The sequence below is a fragment of the Vicugna pacos genome, chromosome 1 (assembly GCF_048564905.1).
Source record: "Vicugna pacos chromosome 1, VicPac4, whole genome shotgun sequence".
In the NCBI taxonomy this organism is placed as follows: Eukaryota; Metazoa; Chordata; class Mammalia; order Artiodactyla; family Camelidae; genus Vicugna; species Vicugna pacos.
The window spans coordinates 58936844-58949714 of record NC_132987.1 but is presented as its reverse complement, the minus strand read 5'-3'; the positions used below and the strand labels follow the sequence as shown (position 1 = coordinate 58949714).

At 37.9% G+C, this 12871-nt stretch overlaps 1 long non-coding RNA gene across 2 annotated transcripts in view; it reads left to right on the top strand.

Moving 5' to 3' along the window:
• The first annotated feature begins 16 nt into the window (after nucleotides 1–16).
• Nucleotides 17–12871, top strand: part of LOC140696864 (uncharacterized) — a 64345-nt gene continuing 51490 nt past the window's right edge. For both annotated transcript variants that reach the window (XR_012073453.1, XR_012073451.1), the window contains exon 1: nucleotides 17–178. This is a non-coding gene — a long non-coding RNA (uncharacterized lncRNA). The remainder of the gene's footprint in view (nucleotides 179–12871) is intronic.

Sequence of the window (12871 nt, the reverse complement as noted above, 5' to 3'; positions counted from 1 at the left end):
CCTTAACAGATTCAGATGGTAAGCATCACGTTTTGATATTATTATAGTAATTAACAAACGTCTCTCCTCTTTCTCCTTTGCTTCTCCAGAGCAGCACAGTTGTTTTCTAAATTCAAGGATCAGATGACCAGGCCTGAAGAAATTCGCTAATCTTCCAGTCTGCTACTACCTCCTAAATGTAAGAAAACAGTCACAGAGAGCCTTCTACACCTGGGCGGGCATGTAGGTCAGAGGTCAGAATGGCCTTTCCTTTTCTCCAGCTTGGACCTTTAGGAAGGGAAGATACAGCTATTGAGCCGCGATTCAGCGGGGGCTGTCATTAGTGGCAGACCAAACAGCCAGGTGCCACAGTTTGCCACCAGCTTCCAGCCTTCAGTTCCAGCTGCCAGGAAGCAGAGGGGGGTGGTGGTGGAGAGGGCTGGCTCACTGGAGGGGAGCCAAGGGGAGTGAGAGGCTGACAGGCACCTCTCTGCTGGGAAAAGCCGGGCTGCAGCTGGGCGCATCAAACAGCCCCGTGGAGTGCCTGCAGCGGAACAGAAGGATAAGGAAAGGACTGGCCAGCTTTTTTCAGAAACTTAGATGCAGCATTCAAGGTGGCAGAGACTGGGGGGTGGGGCAGGGAAGGGGCTCTGAAAGAATAACACGGCCTCTCATGGGTTCTGAACACTTCATTTTATTACTGGCTTTTGAATACGGAACCACCAAGCATCCAAGCTGAAAATTAAAATAATAATAATCAAAGACGATGAAATCAGAGTTGTTAGTCCTGCACAGCACACTGCAGAGTGATGCAAACCGTGCATTGTTCAACTGCAGAGCTTTTGCCATTAAAAAAACCATAAGGTGAATTTTCCTTTCCTCAAACTTTCCAGATTGAATTACATCATCTTATATCTCACCATGGCCCTGGGAGCTTGGCAGGGCAGGGATCATTTTCCCTGTCTTCCGTACTGATTCAATGTCTCCGTTTTGGCCTGAGCTCCCTCATTTTCCAATGTGATCACTGAATTACTGTATGATCTGAGGCTTTAGATTTCCTCTCCAGAAAATGAAAAGTTTAGGACATTGTTCTTTCCAGTACTCCCTCCTCCTTCCTCATGGTTCTGAGAGGCACACCAGCAGCCTGCTGGGTAGGAGGTACTGTGGAAGGACAGGAAGGGTAGTGTTGTGGACCCCACTTCACAGCCAACAGTGCAACCCTGTATTTATCCATCTAAATGTGAGACTTTTGGTTAAATTTTTGTTTGGGAGGCTCCTATTCCAAACATAAAAGGTTTGGAAACAATTGGACCAGATGCTTTCTAAATTCTTTCTGGCTTGTCTATCCCATGATTTCATGGTCTCCAGGTTATAGTGTACTAAATCTTTCAGAATACAAGAGTACTGTTTGGTGCTCTGATAAAATTCAATACATTAGAGAATAAAACACTCCAATTCTCGTAACAGGGAGCTCTATCCCAGCATGTGGCAGCTAAAGGATATTCAATCTGACTCCCCATTTTCCTCCCTTAATCCCTCCCATTGGCCAAGTCTGTGGCCGATGACGTAGTGAATGAGGAGCTGAGGTCTTTACATCGGCTGCCGTGGGCACGTGCTCTCTCCCCCCTAAGACTCGTCTATGGAGTGAGACTAATAATACCCATGTATAATAATGTTACAAATAGTAAATTGAATAAAATAATTCATATGCCTGGCACAACCCCTAGCACATTTTGTAATTCAAAGATTGTTTGCTCTCTCTCATCCTTCATTCCTTTGATTTAATCCATCCTAAGATCTTTACCAGGATGTTAGTTACACTGGTCTTTTTGGTTTGCTTCTTTAGATAACACACCAGTTTCACCAGCTAGGAATACTCACGCCCGAAGATGTAACTAAGTATGGTAAACTCATTTGAGCCATAACAACTGGGCAAGTGATGTAATGAATAAAATGTCCCTAATGCAATGTAATAGGGAATGTTTTAGACTGTGGCTGACTCTTTGTTTTATTGGGCTGAGTTTTACCATTAGAACCAGTGGGTTCAGAGAGGCTGAATTTTTGCATTCTCACTGGAAAATAATCCATTAAAAATATATTGGTTTATTCTTGTTAAACCAAAACTCCTTTACAGAGTGACCTTGGCAAGCCTACGAAGTATTTATTTATACTGACTTGGGACTTGGGGAGGTAGGTGGAAAGATTCTGAATTTATTTTATGTAAGTTTCTAATTTACACTTCTATACAATTGTACTTGTGGTCCTTGGGTGACTGAATCAATATAAAAGCCAAGGACTGACCCTGAACTTTTCTTCTCATCCACTCTTGTCCTTCATTCTTTGAACGACAGCTAATTTCAATGGAGATGTTTCAAAGCCTGGATTTAAGGGTCAAGTAGTTAGGAACAGAACAGAGGCATGGTGTTGACTTTGGGCAGTTTTCTAATAACTTTGCCAGTCCAAAAGTGAAGCAAGTTGTCCAGAGATGTCCACCTCCAGGAATGGTTGAAAGAATTGCTTGTTGTGTATATGTTAGGTTTGGGCTAAAATTTGCAAATCTCATACTCCCAAATTTATCCCTTCCCACTCCCTTTCCCCCAGTAATTATAAGATTATTTACTGTTTCTGTGACTCTGTTTCTGTTTTGTAGATCAGTTCATTAGTGTTCTCTTTTTTTCCTTTCTTTTCTTTTTTTTTTTAAATTCCACATGTAAGTGATATCATGTGGTATTTTCCTTTCTCTTTCTGGCTTACTTCACTTACAACAATGATCTCTCTAGGTCCATCCATGTTGCTGCAAATGGCATTATCTTATTCTTTCTTATGGTTGAGAAGTATTCCATTATAAAAATATACCACAACTTCTTTATCCAGTCATCTGTCGATGGACATTTAGGTTGTTTCCACGTCTTGGCTATTGTATAGAGTGCTGCTGTGAACACTAGGGTGTATGTATCTTTTCAAATTAGAGTTCCCTTTGGATATATGTCCAGGAGAGGCTGGATCATATGGTAAGTCTATTTTTAGTTTTTTGAAGAGTCTCTGTACTGTTTTCCATAATGGTTAAGTTTGGGGTCTTGGTATTTCCAAACAGAAGTTAGGATTATTTTACTTCTTTGATTCAAGTCTCCATGTTTAGTAGTGTACCCCTGCCATCCGGATGACCTGTGAAGGAACTGGAGCTGCACCGGGGCAGAAGTCCTCACACTTGAAGTGCATAAGCATCAGTTAGAAGGCACATTTTTCTTTGTGTCTTTTAAATGTATTTCTCCCGATTATAAAATTAGCAGTTGTAAATCTGCTTTTGAGGGAGGCAAAAAAACATACAGGAACAGAGAAACACTTTGTCTACATGCATTTACTCAGACATATCTATTATTTTGTCACATTCTCTCTCAGTAGTATCATCAGTAATCCTGCTGAAACCGACACAAATGGATTTATATAAATAACATTTTATATTTGTGAAATTTCTGGCAAATACAAGTAAATTGCTATTTGTTCTTTGTATTAATTTTTGACCCCTTATATCATCATTTTCACTTTCCCTTTATTCTTTGACCCTTGTAGATCAGTGTTGTTAACCCTGACTGATATTATAATCAACAGGGGAGTTTTACTGAAAATACTGATGCCCAGGCCTAAGCCCTAGGTCAGATGCAATTCGATCTGGGAAAACAATTGGTACTTAAAAAGAGAAAAGTCTTCTTTTGAAATAATTTTAGCTCTGTAGAAGAGTGACAAGGAGTTCCTATTACCCTTCACCGAGTTTGGTCGAATGTTTGCATCTTACGTAGTCACGGTACCATTATCAGAACTCCGAAATCAACATTGGTTCGATTCTATTTAAATTATAGACTCTGAGCTTCACCACTTACTTCCACTAATGTGTCTTTTTTCTGTTCCAAAATCTAATCCAGGATCCCATATTGTGTTTACTAGTGCCTCATATTAGTCTTCTCCAATCTGTGACACTTCCTCAGTCTTTCCTTATCTTTTGTGACTTCAACTCATTTGAAGAGTTCTGGTCAGGTATTATGGAAAATGTTCCTCAATTTGGGGGTATCTGACATTTTCTCAAGATTAGATGGTGTGGGCAAAAATACCACAGAGGTAATATACTACTCACGGTGTATCAGTATATTGTATCACTGGCTATATGAGCATTGATAACTTGGTTAAGGTGACGTCTGCCAGATTCGGGCACTGTTTCTTCTCTATTGCTATTTCTTATCTATTTGAATACTTTGCAACATGCCTCCATCATTGATTCATTCATTCATCCGTTTATTCCTTCATTTGCTCACGGATCTATTTATTGTTTCCTCTCTATACTTTAAATATTTAGGGCAAAATATGTTGAAACTGTACAAATACCACCATGTTTCTCTTTAACATTTAAACCTCTTTTTTATAAAGATTAACTTTTTTAGAATCAAGCCTTTAATTTTTATTTTATTTTCCCCTCCTTAACAGAGGCACTGGGAATTGAACTCAGGACCTTGTACACACCAAGTGTGCCCTCTACCAACTCTACCACTGTGCTGTACCCCCCCACCCTAAACTTCTAATTTTAGTATTCCATGGGTCTTGCCTCCAGCAACTGTTACTGTGATATTCCAATGGTGATTCTTCTATTTCTCTCTTTTGCAAAGAAGAGATTCAATACTCCTTCTCCCTCTTGTATTTATTTAATCATTTGTTTATATCAGCATGGAATCATGAATATTTATTTTATTCTTTGTGTTATATTCCAATAAAATAGTTATTTATGGTGGTGCTCAAATTGCTCCAGATTCAACCATTGTCAACTATTTCCAGTTGTCTTCAGCATACTTTTCAACATGCCTCCACCATTCATTCATTCATCCATCCATTTATTCCTTCATTTATTCATGTATTTATTTATTTATTCTGGCATTACAAGATGCTTCGAGCTTATACACCACCCCTGAAATGAATCACTTCTCCAAGGAACTCTGGTTCCTTTCATTGGAAAATGATAATCAGAAACCAAGATACGTGTGCTAGGTGTTATTGCTAATGGATGTCACTGCTTCTAGGCTCCATCAGAGGACAGGGCTAGAAAAAAATACATATGTATTATATATATATATCTTAACACATGTGTACAGTAGGTATATTTATTTCTATGTGTATCAATGTGCATATATATTTAAAGAACCAAAAAGCAAAACATGAGTTCATACAGATATTTCCAATTCTAGCGAGCACCATTTTAGCATTCTCCTTCTATTCCTCTTTTATTTCCCCTTTTCTTTACCTTCTTTGTCTGAGGGTGAGAAGACTGGCTCTCATTATCTATGATATATTTCTCTGTTCAACTTTAGAATAAATAAAAAGCAGTTTCAGAATTGATAACTGGTACTCGTGCTGGAAATAAATGTATCATCTATGGTACAGTGTTTGTGTACAGTTATTTTTGTTCAGATCTTTTGCCCATTTTGTTAAAGAGCATTTGTCTTCTTAGAGATCTTTATATACTCTGGATAAAAATTCTTTATCAGAGATAAAGAAAAATTAATCCGTAAAATTCTCTTTAATATTGGCTATCGTTTCATTATCTTAACCATCTTTGCCTATACAATTGTTTTTAATTTTGATAGTCCCATTTATTATAAGAATAATAATAACTATTACTATTGTTTTTGTTGTTATTTATGGATTATGTTTTGGCACTGTTTCTAAAAAGAAAAAAATGTGCCAAACCAAAGTCATGCAGATTTTCCTCCTATGTTTTATTCTAGAATTTAAAAGTTTTATAGTCTTATGTTTTACATTTATATTTATGGTCCATTTTATATTAATTTTTATAAAGGTGTGGAATGTCTATAAAGGTTGACTTTTAAGAATATGAACATCTGCTTTTAAGTTCTATCAATTTTTACTTTATGAATTTTGAACCTCTGTTGTTATTTTCATTTTTGTTATCATTATATCTCCTTAGAGAATTGACCCTTTGTTATCAAACTATGTCCCTATTTAACCCTAAGAATGTGCTTTAGTCAAAAAATTTACTTTGTCTCTTATTAATACAGCCACCCTAGCTTTCTTTTGATTAATACTAGCATGGGAGATCTTTCTCTGTCCTTTGACTTTGAAGGTATGTCTTTATATTAAATTGACTTTCTTCTTTGCAATACAGAGTTTGGTGTTACTTTTCTTTATTCAATCTGAGAATCACTGCCTTTTTTGGGGGGTGGTAATTAGGTTTGTTTGTTTATTAACACCTTTATTGTGGTATGGTTCCTGTGGTATGTGTAGTAAACTACACATATTTCAAATTTATAGTTTGATGAATTTTGATACCTGAAAATACCAATGAAACTTATTTACTCTAGTGGAGGTACTGGGGATTGAACCTGGGACCTTGTGCATGCTAGGCAAGCACTCTACCACTGAGCTACACTCTCCCTGCTTGAGAATCATTGTCTTTTAACTGAACTGTTTAGATGATTTCCTACTTAATGTGATTATTAATATGATTGAATTAAAATCTACTCTCTTGTTAGGTAATTTGTTTCATCTGTTCTTTATTTCTCTTTTCCTCTTTTTACACCTTCTCTTGGAAGCTCTTATTTGAGCATATTTTTAATTCTGTTTCATCTTCTCTGTTGGCTTATTGTCTGTACCTCTAAAGCTTCATTAGTAGCTATCTTCAGGGTTGCTATATATTTGTAATTAATTATAGTCTACCTTCAAATAATATTATACAGCTCATATTTTATAACTGTATATTCTCATTATTTCTCTCCCATTTTTTATGCTATTGTGTTTATGCCTTTTAGTTTTACATATGCTACAAACACAAAATAGATTCCTATAATTTTTGCTTTCAACACTCATGTACATTTTGAAAAAAATTTTTAAAAAAGAAAAAATAAAATTGTATTATACCTTCATTTATTTAAGTTTTAGTTCTCTTTGTCTCTGTATAGATCCATGTTTCGTCTGGTATCCTATTTTTTCTGCCTGAATAAATTTCTTTTTCATATCTTCTAGACTTTGTCTATTAGTCATACATTCCCAGAATGTTGGTTTTTCTAATGAAAGTATTTCTTCTTTATTCCTGTAAAATCATTTTATTTGGAATGGAATTTTAGTTTGACAGTTTATTTATTATTTTTTTTAAATTTTCCTTCAGCACTTTAAAGACGTCACTCCATTGTCTCCTGCATGATTTCTGAAAAAGGATGACTGCTCTCATTCTTACCTTAGTTCCTCTTTGTGTGATGTGTCTTTTTCTCTGGCTCCCTTCCCAACTTCTCTGTTTTTTGTTTTCAGCCATTCACACCGAATATGCTAGGGGTGAATGTGTGTATGTATGTGTGTGCGTGCGTGTGTGTGTATGTGTGCGTGCGTGTGTGTGTATGTGTGTGTGTGTGATGTTCCGGTTCCCTGTTCGCTACACCTCATGGAGGATTCGTCCCTAGCAAGTTATTTGTTACTTGATTTGAGCAAGCCTGGAGGTGGATGGAGGGCGTCCTCTGTCATGATTAAGCCTCATCCTTAGCAGGCACTGTGTCCCTGGAACTTGGACGCATGACCTTCTCAGTACTCCTGCCCCTTCCCCTGCGTAGTTCTAAGCCCAGCGTGCATTTAATCCTCATTACAGCCCTCCGAGTTAATCATAATAGTTGTGAATAATTTCTTCTTGACAGAAATCCTAAATCTATGTAGCATTGATGAGATACAGGAGGGCTCTGAAATTATGCCTGTAAAGTGCCAGACACACTGTAGGTATTCAGCAAATGAAGGTACTTTTCCTCTTGTCACAACTGAAGGTGTTGGGAACTGGGGCTATTTTTAAGAGCAAATGGGTATGTGGGCAAAGAACAGATTTTCCTCTATGCTACTATTGTTTCCAGCCTAGGCAGGCCACGGAGTTCTTTGCTTTGTAATTCGTTAATTACTTACTTATAAACTCAGCAATTGACAAGGTCACTCTGACCTTTCTTGAGACAAACTGTCCTGTTAGAAAGCCTGCTGAGCTCTAGCTGTTTGGCTAATGTGGTTTCTGGGGTTTGTGGGAATCCTGCCACGTTTGTAAGATTATTCACGTCCCTTTTGCATTCGGGTACGCAGCTAGCATAATTCACAGGCATAGTCCGTAAACGTTTACTCCAAAAGAGTGAGGCAGGGTTTGCTTTTCCAAATAAATGGCTTTCTTTCTTTCTTTCTTTTAAAAATGGGTGGTTACAGGCAGATATTTTTTTAACATTAACTTTTCAAATAATGGCATCTTCAATATCCATTTTTATATTCTATAGGATTCTGTTAAAGTATAAACATAAATAAAATGGTTTTAGTATAAATTTGAGAAGTTTCCACTCTGTCTTTTGCCTTTTAATCAAGTTGATTCCCCTAGTCTGATGAACAGTTAGGATTAATAGGAATGAATGTAATACCTAACTAGAAAACAAAGAAGTCCCATGTAGGCAGTTAATTCTTATCTGACTTTTTCACAACAATTTTATTGTATTTATTATTTGAAGAGTGGACAGTTGAGACCAGATTTAAAGTTGAAGGATATTTTTTAAAAAATAGAAGAGACGGATGGATGATACACATTTTTGTGTTAATTTTTGAGGATACATTGCATGAGAAGCTCTTCTCTTGAAAACGATAATGCCTGCTTCACAGGACTGAAGCACGATATATGGTGATGTGAGCTCAGTGATTCGAGAATTCAGACAACATGAATACCTTCATCATCCATAACAAGCCCCTTGACCCTTTGGTGTGGCTGCTTCAAAGTCGGCCTAGAATAAGAAGATTCATTTTTTTATGTCAGGTTTCTATTTGACTTCCCTGCTCTTTTTTTTAACTTTGTTCTTAGGTGATTTTTGCCTCTTCTCTTTCATAGAAATAAGCTTTTTGTATGTGTATTGTGATTCTCTTAGTACATTGATCATTACCTGTCTCTTCTCCTGGATAGTCATTTTCTTCTTCTGTGTTGGTTGTTATCCAGTCTACCAATAATCGCACATCTTCTCTGTATTTCACACACAGTACCCCACGTGACCTTCCTTGCTACACCCCCAATTCGGTATATTGCCTTTTGTATGTTTTCCTTGTTTACATCAAATTAAATGTAGCTGACTACATCTACTTTCTCACTACCTGTTCATTTTTTTAAGCTTAAACTTTTTAAGTTAAGCATATATTCGAAGAGTCAGTAATTCTTCCAGACTTGTTAAGACCTATAGTGATTCCTAGACCCTATTCCACATTTCCTCTTTTCTAGAGACATTTCCATTTAACATTTTATATGTGATTATATTATCTGAATAGCCTAAAATCTCGAAGTACATGGCTGTATCACTACTTGATACTTTTTTCCCCCATATTTGAGCACTGACTATTGACTCTTACTATGATAGATGAGAACTTAGCTTCCTTCCCATTCCTCATCCCCAAAGATATATGTAAACTTTTATCTTATCATTCTCCCAGTAGAGACTTATTATAATTTTGGTTAGAGCAATATTCAGTCTTGGAAATTTTTCTGGAATAATATCAATGTTGTTTTGCTCTACTATCTCCATCATTTGAACTGCCTTTTTGAGAGAGCTTCAACCTTATCTTACAAAGATTCTACTGACTTTTAAATTTTTCTTCTAGTATTTAATTTTTGTTTTAATTTTGTTTAATTTTTGTTTTTGAAGTAGTTTCTTCATAGTAATCTAGAGTTTGATGAATGTGATATGATGTCTTATTTCTTTAAAATTATCAGTGATACTTAAATTTTTTTTCTCCTCTCTGCAAGTTGTTTTGTTCAATCTATTGTTCTCGGCTCCTTCTGTGTTAGATATTTTCTTAGATATCAGCTATTCTGGTTGTCTATTCATATTTAAGAATGTTTGAACTAAAATCCTGTCTAGCAACTCTAAGCGTGTGGATGGGTCTTAACTGACTGGTGGTTTCACTGTGACATGACTGGGCTAAGTCATCTGTTAGGGAGTACCTAATGTCCAAATGCTTAGGCTTTTCTTTTTTGGGGAATCAGACCCCACGACAGGACCCTTCCCATTTTCTTGAGTGTTTTGTTGTTGTTGTTAATGGAGGTACTGGGGCTTGAACCCAGGACCTTGTACATGCTAAGCATGCACTCTGCCACTGAGCTATCCCCTCCCCTTCCTTAGTGTTCATCATGCTAACCACAGTGGGCCCAGCCCTTTCCAGAGCCTTTGAAGATTCACAGGGGCTCTAGCTACCTAGCAGCAATAGCTTCCCAGAGAGCCTGCCATGAGCTTCCTCTTTGCTGTTGCACTCCATTCTTGGACATGTTTGGCTTATTGCATTGACTGGGTGGTGAGCTCTCTGATCTTCCAGTTCCTCCCACAGTTATGTAGAGTCCAATTACTGTAACACATACTTAAAGCCCATAGTCACTAATTATCGTAGTCACTCTGCTTCCTTGTCTGAACCTGGACTGACAGACCCTCAGCCTCATCCTCTCCAGTGGGGAGACCTGCCCTCGCTGTCAGAGGTGTGCTAAAATAGCAGGGACAGCTGTAAGCTGCTTTAGAAACAGTTGGATTCCTAGACGGAACTCATGTGACTTGAGAGGGGACCCCCAAACACACACATTATACTTCACCTCACCCCCCACCCAGGGTTCTCTAGTGCTGTTGCTTCCCCCAGATGATTGTTCCCACGGCATACTTGGGATTTGGCTTTCTTAGTGCTGCTAAGTCAGCTGTCTTCATTCCACCTGCTTTCTAGCACCGACAGTTTTGTTACTGATGTCTCTGCTCCTATTTTCCCCGTCTGTGTAGGCTTATGCCTTAAATATTACTTGATATTCGGTGCATTTCCATTCAGTGGAAAACAGTATGAGGATTTCCCAAAAACTAAAAATGGAACCACCATACACACCCAGTAATATACAGAGGACAGATACTGTATGATACACTTATAAGTGGAATCTAAAAAATACAACAAACTAGTAAATATAACAAAAAAAAGCAGACTCACAGATGTAGAGGACAAAATGTCATCACCAGTGGGGAGAGAGGAAGAAGAGGGTCAAGATAGGGGCAGGAGAGTAGGAGGTATAAAATAAGCTACAAGGATATATTGTACAGCACAGGGAATATAATACAGAATATAATAACTATAAATGGAGTATAACCTTTAAAAATTGTTCACTCTATTGTTTACCTGTAACATATAATATTGTACATAAACTATAACTTGATAAAAATAAAAATAAAAAAGATTGATATTTCAATAGGAGTTTGGTTCTATGGGGGGATTTCAGGAAGGAGTGAATTAGATACATGTGTTCCATGCACCATGTTTACTGAAACACCCCCATTCATTTTTTAAACTGTGTAATATGGCTACTGGCTCTCAACTCTACCATGCCTCCTTCCCTGTGAATAACCTAGATGTCAAATCAAAAGTCCTCTTTTTCGGTCCTTGTTGTCCTTATTTTTTCAACAGTACTGGACCCTGTTGACCCTCCTGCTCATGTGGTTCCTTTTCTCCCCGCTCCTCTGAATGTCTGGTCTTGCTATCCCTTCCTGTCTTCGCTACCACCATTTATGTAGCATCAATTTTAAGCCAGATTTTTAGTTAGGCATTACCCTTCCCCTTCAGAGGATGCAGGAAACTGAAACTGAAAAGTTGGAGAGTAGAACACTTTAAATTATACCATGCCTTCATTGATAACGTGAAGCTTTCCTCCCACTTGGTGAGGAAATGACAGGTTGTAAATTACCTCATGCTACTTGGGTCTAAAGCAGACAGCCCATCAGTCTGCATGAATGCTCCCTTCTAAGGGGGCCTGGCTGTCCATTATTTCAGGGTTTCTAATTCTCTGCAGAGCATCTGGTTAATAGCATGTGGGCTTTGGTTCTGCTAGGCTAAACACTGAGCAGGAAAATCCAGTGAGGACGTGGAGAGAGGTTCTTTTCCATTACACTGGAGACAAGTGTTCAGTCTGAGGGAGGAGATGGCCTTCTGTTTTTGCCACAAATCCTGAACTGAAGGACAAAAAGAGCAACAGTCATCGAGTGAGTAATCACCACTATTGTTACTGGGTGGCCCTCATAAAGAGATTTTTTTTTTTTGCAAATAAAATTCTTAGTATTTTTTTGAACATTATGGTACCTTTTTATAGGGGAAATAGACAGTATTTCTTTAAACTAACACAACATCGTAAATCGACTATACTCCAATTGAAAAAAAGGATAAAGTGAAAGAGTATTTCTTTAGGTTCACTTTAATTAAAAGAAAAAACTTTGCTATGAAAGCAAAGGGTATTTCTCAAAGGAGATTAGAGCAAATAAAAGAAGAATCCTTGCTGCATTAAAAGAAAAGGAAGACTTTTTCTAGGAGACAATGTTAAGTCGCAGCAGCGGCAGCCGTTTTAATTGCAAGTGTCAGTGCAGTGGACCTGGCTCATCTTCACGAGTTTTTATTTCTTTCTTGATCCTCCCTGCCCTGATCTGGATAACCTCCACATAAGTCACTTGACTTTTCCAGAAAAAGCAACAAACAAATCGGTGAAATAATGTATTTTATAGCCTGGAAAAACACCGCTTGCTAAGAGAAGACAGAACAAGTATCCGTTTCTCTCCCAAATATTCCGCCACTAGAGTTGCATAGAGTCAGTCCTCATTATTAACCTCTTCTGTCTCTGCAAATTTGCCAGCTCACTAAAATTTCTTCGCAACTGCAAATCAATCGTCATGCTCTGACACCGTCATTCTCGGCCACGTGCAGAGCAGCCAAAAATTTGGATCCCCCACACTGCGTGTTTGCGGCTGAGGTTGAACAAGGCTCTGCGCTACCTCCTTGTTTCGTCTGTCGTGCAGGAAACAAGTGTCCTTTCCTTGGTCTATTTACTGCCACCTCTTTC